This window comes from Onychostruthus taczanowskii, unplaced genomic scaffold, assembly GCF_017590055.1.
Source record: "Onychostruthus taczanowskii isolate IOZ18803 unplaced genomic scaffold, ASM1759005v1 scaffold2, whole genome shotgun sequence".
Taxonomy (NCBI): Eukaryota; Metazoa; Chordata; class Aves; order Passeriformes; family Passeridae; genus Onychostruthus; species Onychostruthus taczanowskii.
In genome coordinates this window covers 6,938,477-6,948,526 of record NW_024499239.1, presented here as the reverse complement: position 1 = coordinate 6,948,526, position 10,050 = coordinate 6,938,477, and positions in this window count along the sequence as shown.

The window sequence follows — 10,050 nt, the reverse complement described above, 5'->3', positions numbered from 1 at the left end:
CGCCGCCGAGCATGGGAAAGCTCCTCCCGGGCCCGGCTCCGACCGCGCCGTGACCATCCCACCCGCCGGAATAAAATGTTAAATACGGACCGGGGTTTCTTTGGCATCGCTTTGTTGGGAGGGAGCGGCCAGAGCATCCCCCCGCACTGCGGCCCTGGGGTGCGGCCGCCGCAGGAGGGTCCCCGGCCCTCCACCGGCCCTGCGGTGCCGAGCCGTGCCGGGCGACAGGAGCGGACGGGCCGGGGACAGGCGCTGGCTGTTCCCCGTCAACAGAAGGACAGGGCGGCGACACCTTCCTTTTCCCAACGCGCCTCGGGGCTACCTGCCACTCCCGGGAGAAAAAAATTCCCACTTTTTGTTGTCCCTGCCGCCCCGCTCGCAGCGGCTGCTCAGGCCGGGCTCGGCGGCCCTGCGCGGAGCAGGGGGCACCGGCGCTGCCTGCTCGGCGCCCAGCGGGGCCGCTGCCCTCCCTCCCTTCCGCGCTAGCTTAGGATGGCAGGCCCCAGGATGCCTTCTTGGCTGCTTTGCTGCTGCCTAACCAGTTGGGATGGGGGCATTTGCAATAGTAATGATGATGGTGAGGAAGAAGTGAAGAAGGAACAATAACAACAACAACAACAACAGTGATATTAATAATAATAACAACAAGAACAACAACAGTAATAACAATAATAACAATAATAATAACAATAGCAATAATAATAACAATAGCAATAATAATAATAATAATAATCCTTTCTTGCGGCTCCGTCCCTCTCCCGGCCGAGACCCGTGGCGTTCGGGAGGCGGCCAGCAGAGGGATCTGCGCTTTGCTTTTCCGCTCGGTCGCGGCGGCCGCGGCGGCGGCAACATCTGCTGGGCTGGAGGAGACGGGGCGATTGAGCAGACGCACAGATGTAAAAGTGACATCTGCTTGTGACAAAGGAGTGGGAATTAGATTAGGCGGGGAGGCCTTTCTGCGATTAGGGAAAAAAAAAAAAAAGAAAGAGAAAAAGAGAAAAGGAAAATACTAGCTGCAGATTGTGTAAGCAGGGGAAGAGGATGTGAAAGACAGAAATGCTCGTTGGGCAGCTGCTAGGACATTCGGGGCAGCACAAGGGTCCTGGGAGCTGAAATAGCCCTAAGAGAAGGCTTTGCTTTTCCCTCCAGAAGCGGAGATGTGGCCGGGTCAAAGCTTTCTGTCATTAGGAGCAAAGGACAGCAAGCAGCAGAGCACCATGGAGACTTGGACACCAGCAGAGATGCCCTCCCGCTGCTCCTCACCAACTAGGCAGAGACCCAGATCTGGACACTTCTTTTCTTTGTTCCCTGATGGAATAAATACAGGGAGGTTCATATACCCAAAAGTAAGGAGACAGGAGGCCTTGCCTTCCCTTGCCTTATGAATGTCCAATTTTGGTTCCATTAATTCAAAAAACAAAAAACAAGGCAAACAAAAAACAAGGCAAACAAAAAACACAACTCACAACCACAAGTTTAAGTCTGGGACTGTTTGGTTAAAGCAGAAGCACTGTTTTGCTGTGCTTGTTCAACCCCCTGCACCCAGCTGAGGCTTCACCTGCACCAGCGTGCACTGGTTAGCAAGAAGAAAAACACCTCCCACATTTCCAATGCTACAGTTTGTTTTGCAAGCAATCTTTTCCCAGTTATATGAATACTGATATTGAATATCACAAACATCATGGTTTGGGTTTTTTTTTAAGCCCTAGCACCTTTACCTCTAGGGATACTTGATGCTCTTGCAGAGCAACATACAGAAGAAATAATAGGTCCGAATTGCATTTCAGATGGTAGAAGAAATGTACTGTATTGCAAAACCAGCAAGTTATAGAGTGTAATGTGCTGTGCACTGGGGTAGGTTTAGTAATGCCTCTTATAGCAATTGCCTCTAAGCTTGATGAAGTTGGTCAAACCCTACAGAAGCTTTTAAAGACTAGACTGTGTTTTCAGCAGAGTGCAGAACAGGTTCACAGTACTGAACAGCTTGCAGGACTGCAGCTTGCCTATGCAAGCTGATCTTTGTTACAAAGGTAGGTAGCGTGTGTGTGACACCTTTTCCAGTAATGGGGATGAGGAGTGAGAGGATTGGGTCAGAGAAATTGAGACATCTCTGATAAAAAGCAGAGTAGGACAGGAGAGAGATGGTGCAATGAAAATAGCTTAAAAGATAATTAGAGAAATCCTGTTAATAAAAAAAAAAAAAAAGAAATTACTTTACATGCTTATTATGGAAAAAACCCCCAGTCCATCTGTCTCCATGCACATACAGCAAAACACATTGATGACTCACACATAAGAATCTGTGTCATAAAAAATTGCAGATATACATTTGTGTTGTTTAATGAAAAACATATCTGTGAGTTCAAAAAAGTAATGGGTTTTATATTAGCTGTTATTTGGTACCATAGTATTTGCATCCTAAGTTGATTGTCTGGATACAAACTCTGATGGCCTTGAAACTACTGGTAGAAGAGAAGATTTGTCAAAGGGAAGGGTCCTTCTGTTTGTGCACTGCTTCTTCTTTTCTTTCTCTAGGCAATCATCACTGGCCACTATCAGACCTATGGCCTGACCCAATTACAGCAATTTTATGTATCTATTCCTGTTTCTGTCAATGAATCCAATGAGGTTGAACGAGACAGTAAAAAAGATGGAAAGGTATGTTCTTCCCACAGTGAAGGATAACGATGTCTAAGTCAAGAGGTCATTGGAAAGTTTAAAAGGCCTCTCAGAATAAGAAGCCAGTGACGGGGAGGCAGGGTTAGACAATCCTGAATTCCTGTCTGTAGGGATGCATTGTGCCTTCAGGCAAGGTACTTCCAGCTCCCACACAAGGGAATGGGTTAGCAGAAGGAAATAGTGTTAAACTGTTTAATCAAAGGTCTCCGTGTTGGCTAACTGGAGGATACCAGCTCCCACACATACTGAAACGTGCCCTGTTGTGCTGTCAGGAGCAGCAGGTCAGAGCAATGCTGCATGCCTTAGAGACTAATGGTAATTAGCCTTAAATGATGAGCAAGAAACACCAAGTCAAATGGGCTGGGACATTTTTTCCTTCATGATTCAAATAGGGAGAGTTTGCTCAGGCAAATATTCCACTAACAATCCCTGGGAACCTATCAGCTGCTATTACTGGGGCCACAGCTAGATCAGTGCTCTTGGCTGGGGTGTCACCACTGTGGATCCAGCCCTGGCTACATCCCACTGTGGCTATTCTGCTTATTTTGATTGTATCAGCTGTATTACTTCTGTAAGACAGCTTGTCAAAGCTTGGCTGCATTTGCTCTGCTTAGTTTTTTTTCCAAGTGGGATTCCAGTTTGAAAATTATTCCTGATGGATGGTCCCAGGCTCCTACATAAAAGTGATATAATATTGACAACTGGTCATTTTTAGCCTCCCAGTAAAAATAATTTCAATCAATCAATCAATCAACCAACCAATCAAATTGTTACTGGCTAGCCCCAAGTGCTAACATGGAAACTGTACCTATGCCTTCCTGCTAATCAACAAGCTTTTCATTTTGCTGCAGTCAAAATGAGTTCACAGCCTTCTTCATTGAAACTCAAGTTATATAAGGTCTATCTTTTGCTGAGGAATGGAAAGAAAGGTGTTGAGGGGGCATTCATATCCTCAGTGGTCAAACACGGACTCCCTCTAAAACAATGTCAGAAAAGCGGGAAAAATACCTGACAAGTACTACTGAAGAGGGAAGGCAGTATTGAAGTTTTCATTTATTGGAGACAAGTGGAGGCAAAGTTGAACACAAATGAAAAGCAGCTGTAAGATATAAACTATGTCTTTTTTTTTATGCTGACCACATATCTTCCATAAGCTATTATGCTTGATGAGAAGGGGTCTTAAATGAAGGTTAAATTATATGTTTACATTCACAGACAAAATGTATGGGTGATAATTCATGATTACAACAAAACTGCAGTTTTTATTAAAACCTTTTATGCAATCCCTGCTTGAATCTCTCTTGGAAAGTGTGGGTTTATGTGTGTACACTGGGACCTTGTGTTGTGCCATTAACTAAAATAATTTCCTGTATCCAGACAGGCGCTGAAAGGATTGGCACTGGGTCAGTTCTTAAAAGTTCATTTGCAATCTGTAAGAATATTTTTTCTAGTGCATTTATAGACATTGTTTTAGTTAATACTCAGGTAAATAGAACATTAATTGAGTTTTCAGGTCCTGTAATTGTATACTGAAACATGCTGATCTCTTCAAAAGTAGATAAAGTGATGTGTGAAAATAAGCAGATAGTAGGACATACACCAATATGTATTGTGTTTATACACAGTGTATTTAGAGAACTAAACAGGAGATGCTAGGGCTCTAAAAAACTCACAATGTAATTTAAATTACTGTGGATCAGCCATTAGAATTTGTCTCCTATTAGGTAGGCTCTGGAGCTGGGAGCTGGTGGGGTGGGGTAGAAATGTTGTTTCTATGCAATGTAAACTCATTGGATTTAGTTTTACTTTTATTACGTCCCATATTTCAGGTTTGGTTTAGAGGGCCAGTGGGGCTGGAAGGAAATTTTGAAGCCAGATGAACCTGAAGTTCTTGGGGGTTTATCTTCCTGCAACATGGACTCTATCTGAAACTATGGAGGAAAATGATGCCTGGAATTGAAGGTGAGTGTATGACCATATTGACCTGTCCCATGCAGGGACTGGACCCTTACTTCATCTTCTTGGTAGTCTTCAACATGAACTATAACTCCATGTGGGCAAGAAGGGTCACAGCTCTGCCAAACATAACAAAAGGCAGAAGAGCCCCCATGAGTAACCCTGCAGTCCAGAAGCAGCAATGGTTCTGGCTGGATTTTGAGGTTGTAAACCATTTTCAGATCTTGGCAGGTGATGAGAAAGAAGCATGTCTCATCCGAGACAAATGACAATGTCTGTCTCTTCCTTAGGTCCTTGGGCTTCTGTGAGCAAACTGGGATGGCTCATTTTCGGATGTGATCAATCCATTTTTTCCTAGTTTTTACTTAGATCCTGTAGATAGTCAGGTGACGTAAAAGCAATTGCATTCTGTGTGCTGGTTTCTGTGGCAGTAAAGTGACTGAAAATCATCAGCAAATAGCACTCTTCCCAGACAGGCTGCATCCTCCCCTTCAGCTTTTCCGTACTATTAAAATCCAAGCAAGCTCCAGGTAAGTAGATAGACATGCTGCATTGTCTTTAGCACAGACTTTGCTGGCTCTGTGGGCATCTGTGTTTGTACATGTGAGTAAAGGAATTTCTGTCTGGATATCTGCAGAAAAACTGGGTATTCTTCAAGATCCCCTTCCAACTCAAACTATTCTATGATTATCCTTGATCCTGGGTAAGTTTCAACTTGGCAACCACCAGGAAAAACCAAAATGGTGTCAGCTGAAACTCTTGGGTAATGTTGAAAACAGGAATTTAGTAGGAAGAAGTGCCTCAGCAGCGCTGAGTAGATTGAAGGCTATTTGAGTATCATTCAGTCTGCCTTTTTAGTGGGAAAGGAATCATATGGGGGTGGGACCCGTATGATTTTGGCATCTGTATGCAAAAATCATCAGAGCAAAAACTGTTTCACAATAAACTATATTGTTTGCATAATTCAGAGCAGTTCAGTGGAAGGCTGTTACTCCAGCAGTGTTTATGTCAGGTCCTGAACAGCCACAATGAGAATGGGAATGAGATTTTGAGGGACTCTTGCTCCTAAATGGCATAACTGCTTTTGCTGCCCATGCTTTGTGCTTAGGATACTGAATACAGCTCCAGTTAAAAAGAGATATCAGAAAGACACAACTATACCAAAAAGGTAAATGAAAGAGATCTGGGAAAGAAGTAAGAGCATAAATCTAAATCTACCAGTAAAATCTTATGCAAATTTTGGAGCAAGGTGATCTCCATTTTTACCAACAATTTTTCACACAGAACAGCTGAATCCACTTTTACTGGTGAAAATGGTTGGATATTGGTATGTATGTATTTCACTCAGAAAATCCCACATGTCAACAGATCACAGAAAAGTCATATTAGTATTGATGTGAAATCAAATGGTCATGCTTGGATCAATACCTTATAATAGTATTATGATGTTTTGGGAATACGAAATGCAAATTAGCAGTGATTGAAATAGCATTTTCATCTTATATTTTAAATAATGTGTATTCTGCATTTTGCACGTCATTACATCTTAGGCACACTCCCCCACATACCTACAAAGGCTTTGAATGTATATCTAATAGTATATCATGAGGTATGAATTTTGGCATTGGGCAGCTGTGATTTGCCTGTAAAACTGTGAAAACTGTAGAGAAAATGATGAGGCCAAGAGGAATTTTCTTGAAGAAAGCCTTGTTAGCTGCTGAATGAAGTTCTTTGTGTTTGAACCAATGAGAAATTTTGGCAGTTATTACAGTCATGGGATGAGCAAAACTTTTTGTTCCTCCTCATTTTATATAATATGCATCTTTTATATTACACTGAGATACAAGACATGATTACTTCTCTATTTATGCCAACCCAAGAAGTCATTCAATCATGATGATAAGTAGTCTTTTAAATTCATAACTATTTGCAATTTTGACACTTTCCTTTTAATTTGTTATTCTGATATAAGATTACTATTCAATACAGAATCATGGGACAATGTGCATTAAAGTATTTTTACACAGATTTGTCCTTCGGTCTTAACGATTGATGAATATTTTGCAATCATGAATATTTTTGCAATCAAAACTGTTCCATATTTGAATGAGATACTACCTGTGTATTTCGTATTATTTGGTGCTGAATTTTTGCACTAGCTACGTTTACCCTGGACACAAAGTTGCTTTTTGTTTCTTCTACACAGTAAGATCACTGACAATATGAAGAAATATCTTCCATTTTTCCATATCCCATCTTTTTCAGTGCCCTAGCAGGATGACAGAAGAAGGTGCAAGAAGATTCTTCAGGGGTGTTTGGATGAGAATGATCCAACGATGAGAATAAGTACCTTTAGCTGTCAAGGGATATGTTGCTGCTGAAATAAGAAAAGAGACAGCAAAAGTGATTTTGAAGAAAAAGTAAAGATAGAACAAAAGGCATGCAGCAGAGAGCTGTGTGCTCAGACATCTCTTGGAAATCACGTACGCAGGGAAAAAGAAACAAGGAGGCAGCAGCGGGCAGAAGAACAAATTGCTGAAGGGATGAAAACCAGAGAAAGACATTATGAGGGCTCTGCATTCAAAAATGGTCTGAGGAGGAAGTGTTAGTGGAAAAAGAATTTCTCTCTCACATAAGAGCTTAGAATTTTATATACTTCCTTCACCCTGTAGACAGTGAAGAAGCTGGGAGATTTGCTATAGAAAAAGGATAGTGTGCTGAAGTTCATGGTGAAGAAGCCCATACATCTCATGGCATGAACTCTAAATGGATTTCTTCTTTCTGCCATAGAAATGGCTAAAATTTGATAAATGCAGTTTGGGTGTATACATGTGATACCCGCCTCAGCTGCACATTTAAGGCGTGTTCCTGCATTGACAGAGCATCATCTGCATCTCCTAAAGATCCCTAACATCCCTGGGTTGTCTCTTACACTTGCAATATCTGCTTCCTCCCAGTTCTTTGGGGACTGTCAGGAATGCCCATAAAACCCACCTTTCCCAGACACCATCAGGAAAAGCGATGTCCTCTGCCATTCTCCTGCTCCACGCTACTGCTCCAGCGTGCTGCTACTGGCCATTGTGTAGACCACAAAATGGTTTTATTTCTTTCCATACTTCTGCTTAACCAAGAGCTACTGTGCACAACTGAGAATAGTGTTTGAAAGTGTAAAGTTATGTGTAAAAATTTCTTTTATGTTTTTCATAAAAGCTATTCCACAAAAGTTGCACTGTATTGCTTTTGCATCTTATCAGCTGCTTCTGACTTAATCTTATAATATGTAGACAAATAAAATCTTTATAATGTAAATAACTTTGCATAAGAGTCTCAGAAAATCAACAGCTAAATATTTTAACATCCTGTTTAAAATTAACCAAAATATTTAAGAAAGGTAATGGAACCTTTTGGCTGGAACCTACTTTATGAAGCAGGATAAAAATTACTTCTTTTATTTGTAAGTCTCAAGTGACTTTTTTAAGGCTAGAGTTAACCACCTGAAACATTTTGCTTTTCACAATGGAGGCCTTGTCTCCTAGCTTTAAAAAACTCCAAACATCCAAACATTTAAAGCTATTTTTTCTAGTAAGGAGTCATTTATATTTTTAAATTTATATTGCCAGTTTCAAACAAACGTGGATTTGAACAGGTTTATGTCTAATAAGCATCCAAGTATCACTAAGCCCTGATTTTAAACCTTAGGGTTTAAAATTCATTGTTGAATGGAGGAGAAAACTGCTAAGTGAGATTGCTGGAAAAGGGCCATGATTTCTTGGATATATCAATATACTCCTTAGTAAAAAGCACCCAAAATTAATAAATTTAATTTGTGTTTCTTCAGAAAAGGCCCAAACTATTTAAGCATCCATTTGCTTTCATTTTCTTCCATGTAAATAAGCTCTTATTACTTTGCACACACTTAGATTTAAATACATGTGAGAGAAAACCTTTTGAAACCTCAGTACCAGAAGTTAGGCTCTCTCAGACATGCTCTGGTGTCTGGTGAGGAGGCAGGAGCAGTTTTGACAGATCAAGAGGAATGAATAACTCACTTTGCCTACGGCCCAAGTGGAGCACTGTTAGTTTGGGTGTTTCTAATCTGAACTGGGCAGTTTGTGTCTCCAAGGTGTTTCTAATCTAAACTGGGCAGTCTGTGTCTCCAAGGTACAGCAGGTTTTGTGCCCAGTTTTGCAGACCTTGCATACAGGCTTCTACAGGAATTGCACGGATGGGATCTCTGCAGAGGGGTGCTTTCTCCAGTGACACGATTTCCCTTTCTCTTACATTGCTGTAAGCCAAACAAATGTAAAGAATTCCCAAGGGTGATGATACAGACAAGATTTCACCCTTGCTGACAACTGCTGGAAAGCTGTGACTCAATACTTCTTTGCCCATGAGCTATGAAATGGCTATTTCCATAATATCATTGCACTAACTGTCCCTCCTCTAAGTTACTACAATGACAATGAATCCCTATAACCCAGGGATGGCCAGTAATGAAGAATAAATAGCTTTTTGATAGAGGGACAGACGGAGTTACTAACGGCAGCTTCAATGGTTGGACTTGGGCATCATTGATAATACTGCCTAAATTTAATTACTTCTTTTTGTGACACACAGTATCCGCCTTGTCTTAGCTTAATGGTTTGGACTTGCTATTGTGAGGAGAATAGCTTTGCCTGGAAAGGGAAGAAAGGTGATTTTAAAGTTATAAAAGAATGTGAATTATTTTTCTGATATTTACAGCAGAATACAAATATAATAGAACATATAGTATCTTTCTGTTATTTGAAGCATTCATAACATAATCATTGTATTTCCTGAGCTTACTTTCAAAGGAGATTGCCCAACAGTTGCACTAAATGATCCAATAGCTAAGCCAGAAAAGGAGTCTGTTTTTATTTATGTTCAATGATAAATATGACCATGTGTAGTTTTAAATCATGAACTCCTAAGCACACTGTGAAACCATGAGAACAGAAAGCTCAGGCTAGTACATTAAAGCTATTTGACACCCAGCAGAGGAAACCAGTGTGTGCCATTTTAATCATGTAAAATAATAATACCTAACAAGAAAGAGGAAATAATGTTTTGAACCTAATGAATTAATGCAAAGAATTTTTATCCCAAAGGACATTTTTTGTAAATAATTTTCATACTTTCATTCTAATGTGGACCACTATATATTATAGATAAATAATTTTTTTGCTTCATTTTCTATTTTCTTTTACTAGACTGATTTCATTTTCAGAAAGACATATGCCAAATTTATCCTATGTTAGTTTTAACATCAGGATATCATCTGAAGACTAAGGTAAGAGATAGATTTATGAATAGGTAGTGTCTATTTTTGTTTTCAATTCTCCCTACTTACTGTTGTTGTTATCATTATCATAGCATCTGTAAGGCTGCAGAATG